Raw genomic sequence first — 10,834 nt, forward strand, 5'->3', positions numbered from 1 at the left:
GATAAATATTTGAGGCGATGAAAGTTAAAAAAAAAAGCAGGGGCAAAGGACCTGAGTTGACATTTTTCCAGAGAAGACATACAAATAACCAACAAATGCGAGAAATGTTGCTCAACATCACTAATCATCAGGGAAATGCAAATCAAAAGCACAGGACATCACCTCACACCTGTTAGGATTGTTATTACCAAAAAGACAAGAAATTACAAATATTGTCTAGAGTGCGGAGAAAAGAGAACCCTTATACACTGTTGTTGGTAATGTAAATTATCACAGCTATTATGAAAAACAATATTGAGTTTCCTCAAAAAAATAAAGAATAGAATATTCATGTAATCCAGCAATACACTTTCTAGGTATATATACAAAGGCAATGAAGTTAGTAACAAGATGAGCTATGTGCACTACCATGCTCATTATTCGCAATAGGCAAAATATGGAAACGTGTCTGTCAATGTATGAATACATTTTTAAAATTGTACACACACACACATGCAAAATGGAATATTATTCACCATTTAAAATGAAGAAAATCCTGTAATTTATAACGACGTGAATGAAACTGGAGAAAGTTACGCTAAGTGAAAAAAGTCAGAAAAGATAAACACTGTATGAGCTCAGTTATGTATCGAATCTAAAATAGTCAAACTCACAAATAGAATGATGTTGCCAGTGGCTAAGGTGTGCGGGAATTGGGAGATTTTGCTCAAAACAGTACAAAATTTCAGTAATAAGACTAATCAGTTTGGAGGATCTATTGTATATTATGGTTACTATAGTTAATTAATAATGCATTTTATATATGAAATTTGCTAGGAGACTGGCTCTCAAGTGTTCTCACAACACGTGCACACACATAAAAGTAAAAGTATGTGAGCTGATAGATGCATTTATCAGTTTGATTGTGGTAGTCACTTCACAAAGTAAAAATATACCGAATCATTTGATACAACTTAAAATATGTACTTTTTTTTTTTTACTTTTAATTACACTTCAGTAAAGCTAGAAAAAAAAGGATGCCATAAGCAAAATAAAGGTCACACCAAAACTGGAAGGAAATAAAAAACAATATAGCTTTATATAAAACTAAATAGTGTCACATTGGTAACGTCCGAGTCTTGGTATGATTCATAGCAAGGTAGTGTCATATATCACAAGAACAAAACTGAATACAAGATACAGCTGTGCTATCAGCTTTGAATTCTGTTAGTGATGTCTCTGCAATGGAAGCATGAGTATCAGTTACAAATTTTCTTATGACAATTGTTTTTCAGATATTGTAACAGTAGGATTTTGTTTTTTATTGCTAGTCAAACCCAGGCTTATGCAAAACATGTAAACTTAGCCATGATGTAAATTTTAGTGCTTAATGTATTCAAGCACAAAGCCTTTCCCAAAACAAATTATTTTACTCTTTTGCTGAAATAGATGTAGCTATTTTTTTAATCAGGTGCACCTTGCATACTTGCATGTGATATATTTCCATTGTGATAGAAGAAAGTATATATTAACACATTCAAGCTTTAATGCTTACTTTTTTCTGAAATTTGTATGAATCAATCAAAGAAAACATGATGAAGTTCTCAGAGACCTTATGCCAGGGTCATATATATATATATATGTAAAGTGGCCAGCACACTGTCTGATGCTCATTAGATACGTGTTTCAATCTCCTATTCTCATCAATCCTTAACTCTAGGATTTACAGTCTAGGTATTCTAGGAGGAAGGGAAATGCAACAATATTATCTTTTTTTTTTTTTTTTTGCCTCATAGACAGAACACCCTATTCTTAATTCCTGAACAATCTCATTTACACCTAAGGTTTTAGCTTCCATCTCTAGCCTGGTAACAATCAACTTTCTAATTTCAGCCTTTATCTCTTTTATTCACTTATCTTTTAAAGATTTATTATATGGATATTTGAGGCTTTGGGGCAATGCTGGGCAGATAATAGAGTGGTCCACAAAGCAAATGCAGCCTTTATTTTCATGGACATTATATCCATTTAGGGTAATGAGAAAATAAGCAGAATGAGGATTTCAGCTGTGAACGTGGTATGGTGATGTGTATCAGACATCTCAGTGGAAAAGACAAGCAGAATGTTTGCTATAACTCTGCTTAATTCCACTTGGTATTAAGTGTATTGCCACCACAAATGCAACATGGCCAGACTCAAGCCTGTTACTGCTTGACCTAGTTCCCTCCCAATCTAATTTTCTCTTCTCACAATCTTGGAGAATAGCACCTCTCTTCATTCAATCAACTGCGAAACCTGGATATCATTCTAGGCCTGCTATTTACTCTGCTCCTCACATCTAGCCAGTTACTCAGTCTGCTAATTCTAACTTCTTTTGCCATTACATTTAATGGCAAAAACTGCAATTCCTTTTACACCTACCTAATATATCCATCTATAACCTGGAGTACTATGAGAGACTACAGTGACCTTTCTGGATTCTTTCAGGATTCTTCACTGGGCTCTTCAAAGGGTCTTTCTCCAACGCATGTTTAGACAGATCACTTGCCCATATGAAATGTGAATAATCACTACTTTAGACATCAGATACTAACTCCAGAGAATGGGATGTAATCCCTTCCATCATCTGACCCCTGGTTCTATCTCTAAACACATTCTTCAAATGGCTGTATCTAGAAATTTGTACTTCGGCTACACTAAAGTCATTTTAATTCCCTAAACTTCAGAATGCTACATAAATTTACTTGGATTGTGAACTGTTTTCTTTGCCTTGACTATCCCTACGATCTTTACTTGACTCACCTCAAATATTGTTCTCTCATTGATTTCTTTCCTACCTCCTAATAATCATAAATCATATGTGAATTCACTCTACAGCGCACTTGCTTCAATTTGTTTTTATTTATTATTATTATTATTATTATTATTTTGGTCTCAAGGAATAGTGACTAATGGGTTTTGTTATTTGGATTGCATAATACTAAATAAGGAAGAGGCAGCTCTTATGCCTATTCCAGAACATGACTCATAGTGAGCCTGGCCTCAAAGGGATTAACAGTGCAGCTACTTCTGGCTTTCAAAGCAACTATAGCAACTGCACAACCAGATCCCATGAAATACCATTTTTCGTGGTCTGCATGACCCAACTATATCCTGCATGCTCTTTTTTCTTTTCACAACTTAATTCACTTGCAACTTTTGTGCATCGCTGCACAACACTTTCCCCACATTGCTTTAATTTGCACCTGGCTCATCAGGGCATTCTGCTTTCACTGCTTCCTCATAGTCTGTTTGCTATAACTCCAGCAACACACTGCTATCATATATCTGTTTCTTAGTTTGGAAAAACATTGTGAATGATTAAGCTACATCATTTTGTAAGAAAGGTGATAGAGTCCACATATGTAATTGGGTAGTCTTCAGATTAATTGCTCTTGATTGTTTATTCTGATGCTATGATGACATGTTTAAAATTGAGACTATCTAGTTAAAGGAGTAGTGGATCAAAAACTTTACATTAGGAAGGTGTATGTATGAGGTTGAGATTAATTCAAAACATTTTAACTTTTAATCATTATTATGTACACTTTTATTTTCTAATTACCAATATACTTCTACCTAAATGTTGATCTCACCACCATGCATACCGCCAAAGACATACATATCCCTTTCTTAAGAAAAAGTGAGGAATGTGTAATGATATAAAGTGTCACAGCCATTCCAAGTGTTTTTAGTTTTAGAGCCCCCAAAATTCAAGTCATATTCACCATTTTCATAGCTCATAGCTTCGTAGCTCATATGAATTATATTTAGACATTTTCTAATTTTTGGCAGCCTATGAAATAAATAGTGAATGTTAACACCAATAACACTACCATATAAAATAATTGGAAAAGAGCAGCAAGGCTGCAGAAGCACTTCCTTTTTAAGGAAGGAGAGAAAGGACGGCTTACAGCACAAAGCTCTGGCTGCCTCTCTAAAATAACCATCTGTTAAGATAAAGTATCTCGTAAGGCAGTTAATTACATGGGCTTTCTCTCTTTTTCCTTCCTTCTTCCCTCTCTTGTTTTCTTCTTTTTGGTTTATTCATTTGTTTTTGGTATGTGTGTGTGTGTGTGCGCATGTGCGTGTGTGTATGTGTGTGTTTTGCAGTAGATTAAGTTCTTAGATAAAACATCTGACTTTTTAGGATTCTGCCTGCTGGAGAGCTACTCTGTAAGACAATGTTTCTCCATAGAATTTCACTTATGCCTGAGGCTGGCATTTTTCGTTCTGAGACCTTAGGTTGGTCTGATGAGCAGTGGGTCGCTTTGGATTTACTTCAGCGCAAACTAATGATCATCAAATGTAACTGGATGTGACTGTATCAATATTTATAGAGTTAGATCACTCTCATAAATAATAGAATTTATCTAGGCAGCAGTTGTTTCACTGATTGTACCAGAAAAATTTCTCTTTGAAGCTGCCCTGTTTAACCTACCCTCATTTGACATCCCTGACCTCAAAATGCCCGTGCTACTCAGAATCCAAACAGATGGCAAGGTGGTTTCCCACCCTTCAGGGACATATGCTCCATAATTGTCTTTATTTTTCTAACTCAAAACCCTGCCGAGGATTCTGCACCATGGGGAGGCAAATTCCTCAATGTTCTTAGTATAAATCCTTAAGTACGAAAATCTACATACATGATATCTTTTATCCAATGATGGGACAGAATTTTCAATATATCCATAAACTTAGTAATATATCCACTTTCTGGTCTGATCATTATGACCATAAAAGAGAAGATATGCATTAATTGATATAAAATTGGCCATTGAGGATGCTGCCCATGTAGAATAGGGGAGGGAATAATGAATGGTTTTCCTTAGAAGGTGATGTGGGTAAAAAACAAATAAAGAATGTTATCGCCAGTTTGGCTTTATAAAGCTTATGTTTAGGGCCATTTTGTTGTTATGTTATATTTACATTCTTCCAAAGTTCCTGGTTTATGTTCAACTCACAACTCTATAGTGTTAAATACATTAATAATAAAGAAGAAACAAAAAATGTGTTGCATTTTTCATAAGGACTCTCATGATACTAAGCAGTGATTGTCGTGAATACAAAAACAGGAAACTAGCTCTTACAAGTATTTATTATTATTTTATAAGTATTTACAAGTATACTATGTAAAATTAAACAATTTTCCCAAAGATTTGAAATACTGAATCCAGACACTAGCTACCCAAAGAAAAAAATAATAAGACTTGTAAAACTCTTCCTTACTTTAGTAGCTAAATTTGTCCTATTATATATTTGACCAAATAGCATGTGTTCTGATCTGTCTATTAAGCATAAAAACAAAAGTTTAAAAATAATTATTTGGGATCCATTCATAACACTCTTCACTTTGTGTGGTCTTGTAAATACATATAAAAATATAATACAAATGATACTTTTAAAATAGTGGCATATTGATTAAAAAAATTGGACATAATTTTATAACACTTCTGTTTCTCACATTTTTACAGCACTTTAAACATTTTGTTTATACTATGTGTTAATTCTTTTAGGATAAGAATATATTTTAGATAGAGATAAAGAATGTATTCTATATAGAATATATTTTAGGATAAAAATATAAGACTATAATTCTTTTAGGATAAGAATATGTATAATACAAGTGTGAGATGGGCAGGCTGGAAGACAACTAAAGTCAACTGATACAGCTAAGTTAGAAACATTATGTGTATGTTGCAAATAAAAAACAGAAACATATGTACATTTCCCCAACTAAATCTACAAAGTTATATCTATTATTTTTGCCTTGTTTGATTTTCAATAGACAGAGTTCTCTACATCCGTTAATATAAAGCCATGTATTACAAATCAAGGGAACACAGACGCAATTCACATTAATGCTTTTTATAATGAACTAAAATCTGTCCAAAATTAGACATGAGATCTAGAATCCCGGAATACAGCACAATAATTGTAAAGAAGACTGAAAAAGATATACTTCTAGGGGAGGGTGTGAACTGCTTTAACTTGATTACAGTTTTTGCAGATATTGCAATATCAATGAAAGTTAGCAGTAATACTTCCTCTCAGGCATACTGCTACATGTCTGAAGATTATCTAACTCTGATAATAACTGTTCATTATTATTAGATATATTAGTGTATATGCTTTGCAAGGACCCTTGGCAACACCTGACTCATGCCAGGGCTCAGTGTGAAGTGATTCACTGTATTGAGGGCTGTAGTGCATGTGTTGTTTCATGCCAGATGTGCCTGCAATTTGGTCCTTTTACTGAGATTAAGTCGTTCTCAGAAAGACATGGAGGAATTGGAACACTTGCCTCCTGCAGAGAGTTTGAGATTCATTCATTAAACTTACTGTAGCAAAAGTGCAGTAAGTATGTGGCATTGTTATGAATCTTGTTTTAGATTTTCCCATGTTTAATGCAAATCTGTGATAGTCAACAATTCATCATAGAAAGATAAATCAAGGATAATGTGAGGTTTCTATCTCAGTGCCTTCAGGCATTGGGAAAAATGTGTACACACTGCATATTTTTAAATTTTTGCTATGCAAAGTTTGGTGTATATATATACACACACACATATAATATAGAAATATATATTATATGCATACATACATATATATATATATGAAATTTTTGGAGAAAAATGACCTAGATATGATTCATGGAGAATACTATTTTTAATTGATTGATGTTAGAATTATCCTTCTTGAATATTAACTCTGGTTAGTCTACTTTTTAATAGAAATATTTTTAATATTTTTCTAACATTTCATTGAATTTAGATCTTGAATTTAAAAATGCACTATTAAATTATGTTGGGGATGTTTCTTATATTTTAATCCAAAATGCTACAAGAATGAGGCTTCTAAATTATTTAGACATGGCTTGTTTTTAAATCCCATACATTGAAAAATGTATATATGATCTTAAGTTTTCATTTAGCATATCTAAACTATGTAATATACTACCATTAGAAAACTGACTTTTTGGCAGGGCGCGGTGGCTCAAGCCTGTAATCTCAGCACTTTGGGAGGCTGAGACGGGCGGATCACGAGGTCAGGAGATCCAGACCATCCTGGCTAACACGGTGAAACCCCGTCTCTACTAAAAAAATACAAAAAACTAGCCGGGCGAGGTGGCGGGCACCTGTAGTCCCAGCTACTCGGGAGGCTGAGGCAGGAGAATGGCGTAAACCCGAGAGGCAGAGCTTGCAGTGAGCTGAGATCCGGCCACTGCACTCCAGCCCGGGCGACAGAGCCAGACTCTGTCTCAAAAAAAAAAAAACAAAATAAAAATAAAAAATAAAAATAAAAATAAAAATAAAGCAAATAAAAAAAGAAAACTGACTTTTAGGTATAATAACATCTTAGGATTTTATGAAGAAATAATAACAGAAAAAAAAATTTCTTTATATATTTTGCATCCCACCCCATTATATTTAACACCACAGTAGAAAAAGAAAAAAGAAGTATGCCTCTTATTTCTAAAAAAAAAAAAAGTTTCCTAGGAGAGTGAAAAGAAGTGTTACCAAAGGCAAAGAGACTATATGGAATTATTCTGAAATGTATTTCTTAGCATTTGGACTCTATGATACTTTAAATTACATTTATCTCCTTGGGATGGAACAAGTAAGAATTGACTAGGGAAGCAATTATTTAGCCATTTAGATTCGTATTTGAAAAACCTTAGTTACTGTAGTAAAATATACATTTAAAAACAGTAAAATAATGGAAAAACCTTAGGTAGAGATTGGAGAAACATCAGCCATGGCAAGAATGCTGGCTCTTGATGAGAACAGCACTGCCCAGAGATTATCTAGAAGAGTTATTTGTGAAAAGAGTTATATTAGGTAATACTGGCTGTGGACGATGGGATCCCCAAGCACTCCCTTCCTCAAACGGAAATGGCTGCCTCACCAGATTACAATTTCCTAATTCTTCATTGCTGTTGTTGTTGTAAGAGATAGAATCTTGCTCTGTCACTCAATCTTCAGTCAGTGGCACAGCATACTGCTTCAGCATCCCTAGTAGCTAGGACTGCAGGTGCAGGCCACCACATCTGACCCTTAGTTCTTGTAGACTACATATATGTCATTAATAAACGGGCTGCAAATCTGTATCTTTTCCCATTAAGTAGTTAGGATAGATGCTATTACTAACGTTTCTATTTTCCTCCCTGTTCTCTAACCTGGTGTCAGATCTTGTACTCAGTCAAATGACTGTCCAATATAGTGAGTCATGCTGACAGAAGAATCTAGATTTCACCAAATAAACAATGTAATTGAATATCTGATAATTATTAATTGTTTTTGGAACTCCAGACTCCTTTTATTTTTTAAATAAAACCTCTAGTTAATAATTTCTATTTCTAACTTGTGGCAAACACACACATGTAATATATAACAGAAATGAGGTCTTTTAAAATGCCAATTTCTAATTAATGAATTGTTTCCAAGTTAGATTTATTGTACACTTAATTTTCCAGCTGTCTGTATCAGAAATTTAGAATTACCTTAAATAAGCACTCTCATACATTCCCATTTGTAAATATATATATACGTATATTATAGGTACTATCTTTGTGAGCCTCCTTAATTTTTAATTCCTTTTTTTTTTTGAGATGGAGTTTGCTCTTGTTGCCAAGGATGGAGTGCAATGGTGCGATCTTGGCTCACTGAAACCTCCCCTCCCCAGGTTCAAGTGATCCTCCTGCAACCTCCGCTTCCCAGATTCAAGTGATTCTCCTGACTCCGCCTCCAGAGTAGCTGGAATTACAGGTGTTCACCACCATGCCCAGCTAATTTTGTATTTTTAGTAGAGATGGGGTTTCATCATGTTTGTCAGGCTGGTCTCGAACTCTTGACCTCAGGTGATCTGCCCGCCTCTGCCTCCCAAAGTGCTGGGATTACAGACCTGAGCCACCGTGCCTGGCCTCCAGTTGAATTTCTGATCTCAGTAGATGGCACAATTATCCAAAATTAGGACACTATTGGTACTGTTCAACCCAGCTTACAAGGCACTTCAAGAGCTTACACCTGTCTCCCTTTCAAACAACACCTCAAGCCATGTCCCACCATCTACACATAATTTAATTCTGTCCTTCTTTGTAAGATTCACATTTGTTTGGTCAGCAGTTCTTTCTCCAAGTTTCTCCTCTGCCTAACACCACCTTTTCTTGGCCCCTAGTTCCAGACAGACAGACAGACACACACACACACACACACACACACACACACACGACTCAATTCTATTCATTCGTCAGTTCCCAGGTCAAGTTTTCCTGAATGCTCTCTCCATACTTTTCTAGAATAGAAGCCATTTGTATGGGCTCTTCTGAACCCATGCCTCCATGAGTGAGCATATCACATCTTTATTTTTTTGCATTCCTAATATTTTATCTCTCAAATAAAATCTTTACAACCCCACCATCTCTCCTATATTGTTTATCTTTGAATCTCCAGTTCATGGTGCAATGTATTAATAAGCTGAAAGAATAAAATAATTAGTCTTAGTTTACTAGAATTAATAAATAAATAATAATAATAGTCTTAATTTACTAGGACTAATAAAAATGCACTATAGACATGTTGTGTGTAAATCAATAATCATTTATTTCTCAAAATTGTGAAGACTGGGAAGACCAAGGTGCCAACAGTGTCTGAAAAGAGCCCACTTTTTAATTTATAATGGCTGTCCTCAGGAGTTTCTTTTATAAGGCCACTAAGCCCATTCGGTAATGCTCTGCCCTCGTGGCCTTACCACCTCCCAAAGGCTCCACCTTCTAATATCATCATATTGAGGATTAGATTTCAACATTTAAACTTTGGGGGAACACAGACATTCAGACTGTAGCAAATAAGTAATGTGACATATTTCTGTTGCTACTCCTCCCGGTTTTACTCCATTTCCGCACCAGTCAACCATAGTTGTGTCTTCATTCTTATAAATAATATTTATACTTTCTGAACATAAAGGAAGATAACATTCAAATCACGTTAGAATCAAGTAACAGACAGTGCTGAAAATTAGGGTGTATAATTAAACACAGATTTTAGTAAGTGGAGAGTTAATGCGAAGTAATCATCACTGGAAAGATGTCAAAACCAAGACTTAGGATTCATGCTCAGTCTAGTCACTTAAAGTTAATTGAAATAACCATTGCATTAATAAAATTCTTAGTAGAAATGTGTGGTTAATGTTAATTCCTGAATTATTTAACAGAATACATTATGAAAACAGGGTGATGGAATATTCTCTGTACTCATTAACTCCACAGATAACATTAAAGAACAAGAGAGGACAAGAAGGTGGCTACAAATGCAGAAGATAAAATCACCACCTTTAACGTAATCTTGGAGAATGAAAAAGTACATGGAAGAAATGCAGTCAAGGTAAGATGAGGGTAGTATGTTTGAAGAGAAACATAAATTTTCAATGCAAAAATACAGGAGATGCAAGTATGGCAGAAAAAATAGCTAAGTGTCATAATAGATAGCAATCTAGCCATGATCAGTGATACAGCTCTGGAGAAAGCAAATACAGTGCTGAATTCCTAAACAGGAGACAGGCACTGAGAAACCATGAGGTAATTCTTATGTTATATTCAGCAGTGCCTTGACTTGTTTTCTTAATCAAAATCAATGCTGCTTTGGGAAATGTAAAGAGAGTTCTGGAGAAAGCAATGGAATTCGTTTTAAAATTCGTGATAAAGAAATGCAATGGAAAAAGGAATATTTTGGGTGTGACAATATTGAGAAGACAAATTGTATTATATAATACATAAGAGCTCCTTTGTCAATGATGGTACCCAGGTGGTCTCCACTAA

General features: G+C 34.7%; 1 long non-coding RNA gene across 1 annotated transcript in view; it reads left to right on the plus strand.

The window, feature by feature from the left end:
• LOC123572394 (uncharacterized) overlaps positions 1–10,394 on the plus strand; it is a 100,067-nt gene extending 89,673 nt beyond the window's left edge. The window contains exon 5 of the long non-coding RNA XR_006696934.2: positions 10,286–10,394. This is a non-coding gene — a long non-coding RNA (uncharacterized lncRNA). The remainder of the gene's footprint in view (positions 1–10,285) is intronic.
• The last annotated feature ends 440 nt before the right edge of the window (positions 10,395–10,834 follow it).

This window comes from Macaca fascicularis, chromosome 3 (assembly GCF_037993035.2).
Source record: "Macaca fascicularis isolate 582-1 chromosome 3, T2T-MFA8v1.1".
In the NCBI taxonomy this organism is placed as follows: domain Eukaryota; kingdom Metazoa; phylum Chordata; class Mammalia; order Primates; family Cercopithecidae; genus Macaca; species Macaca fascicularis.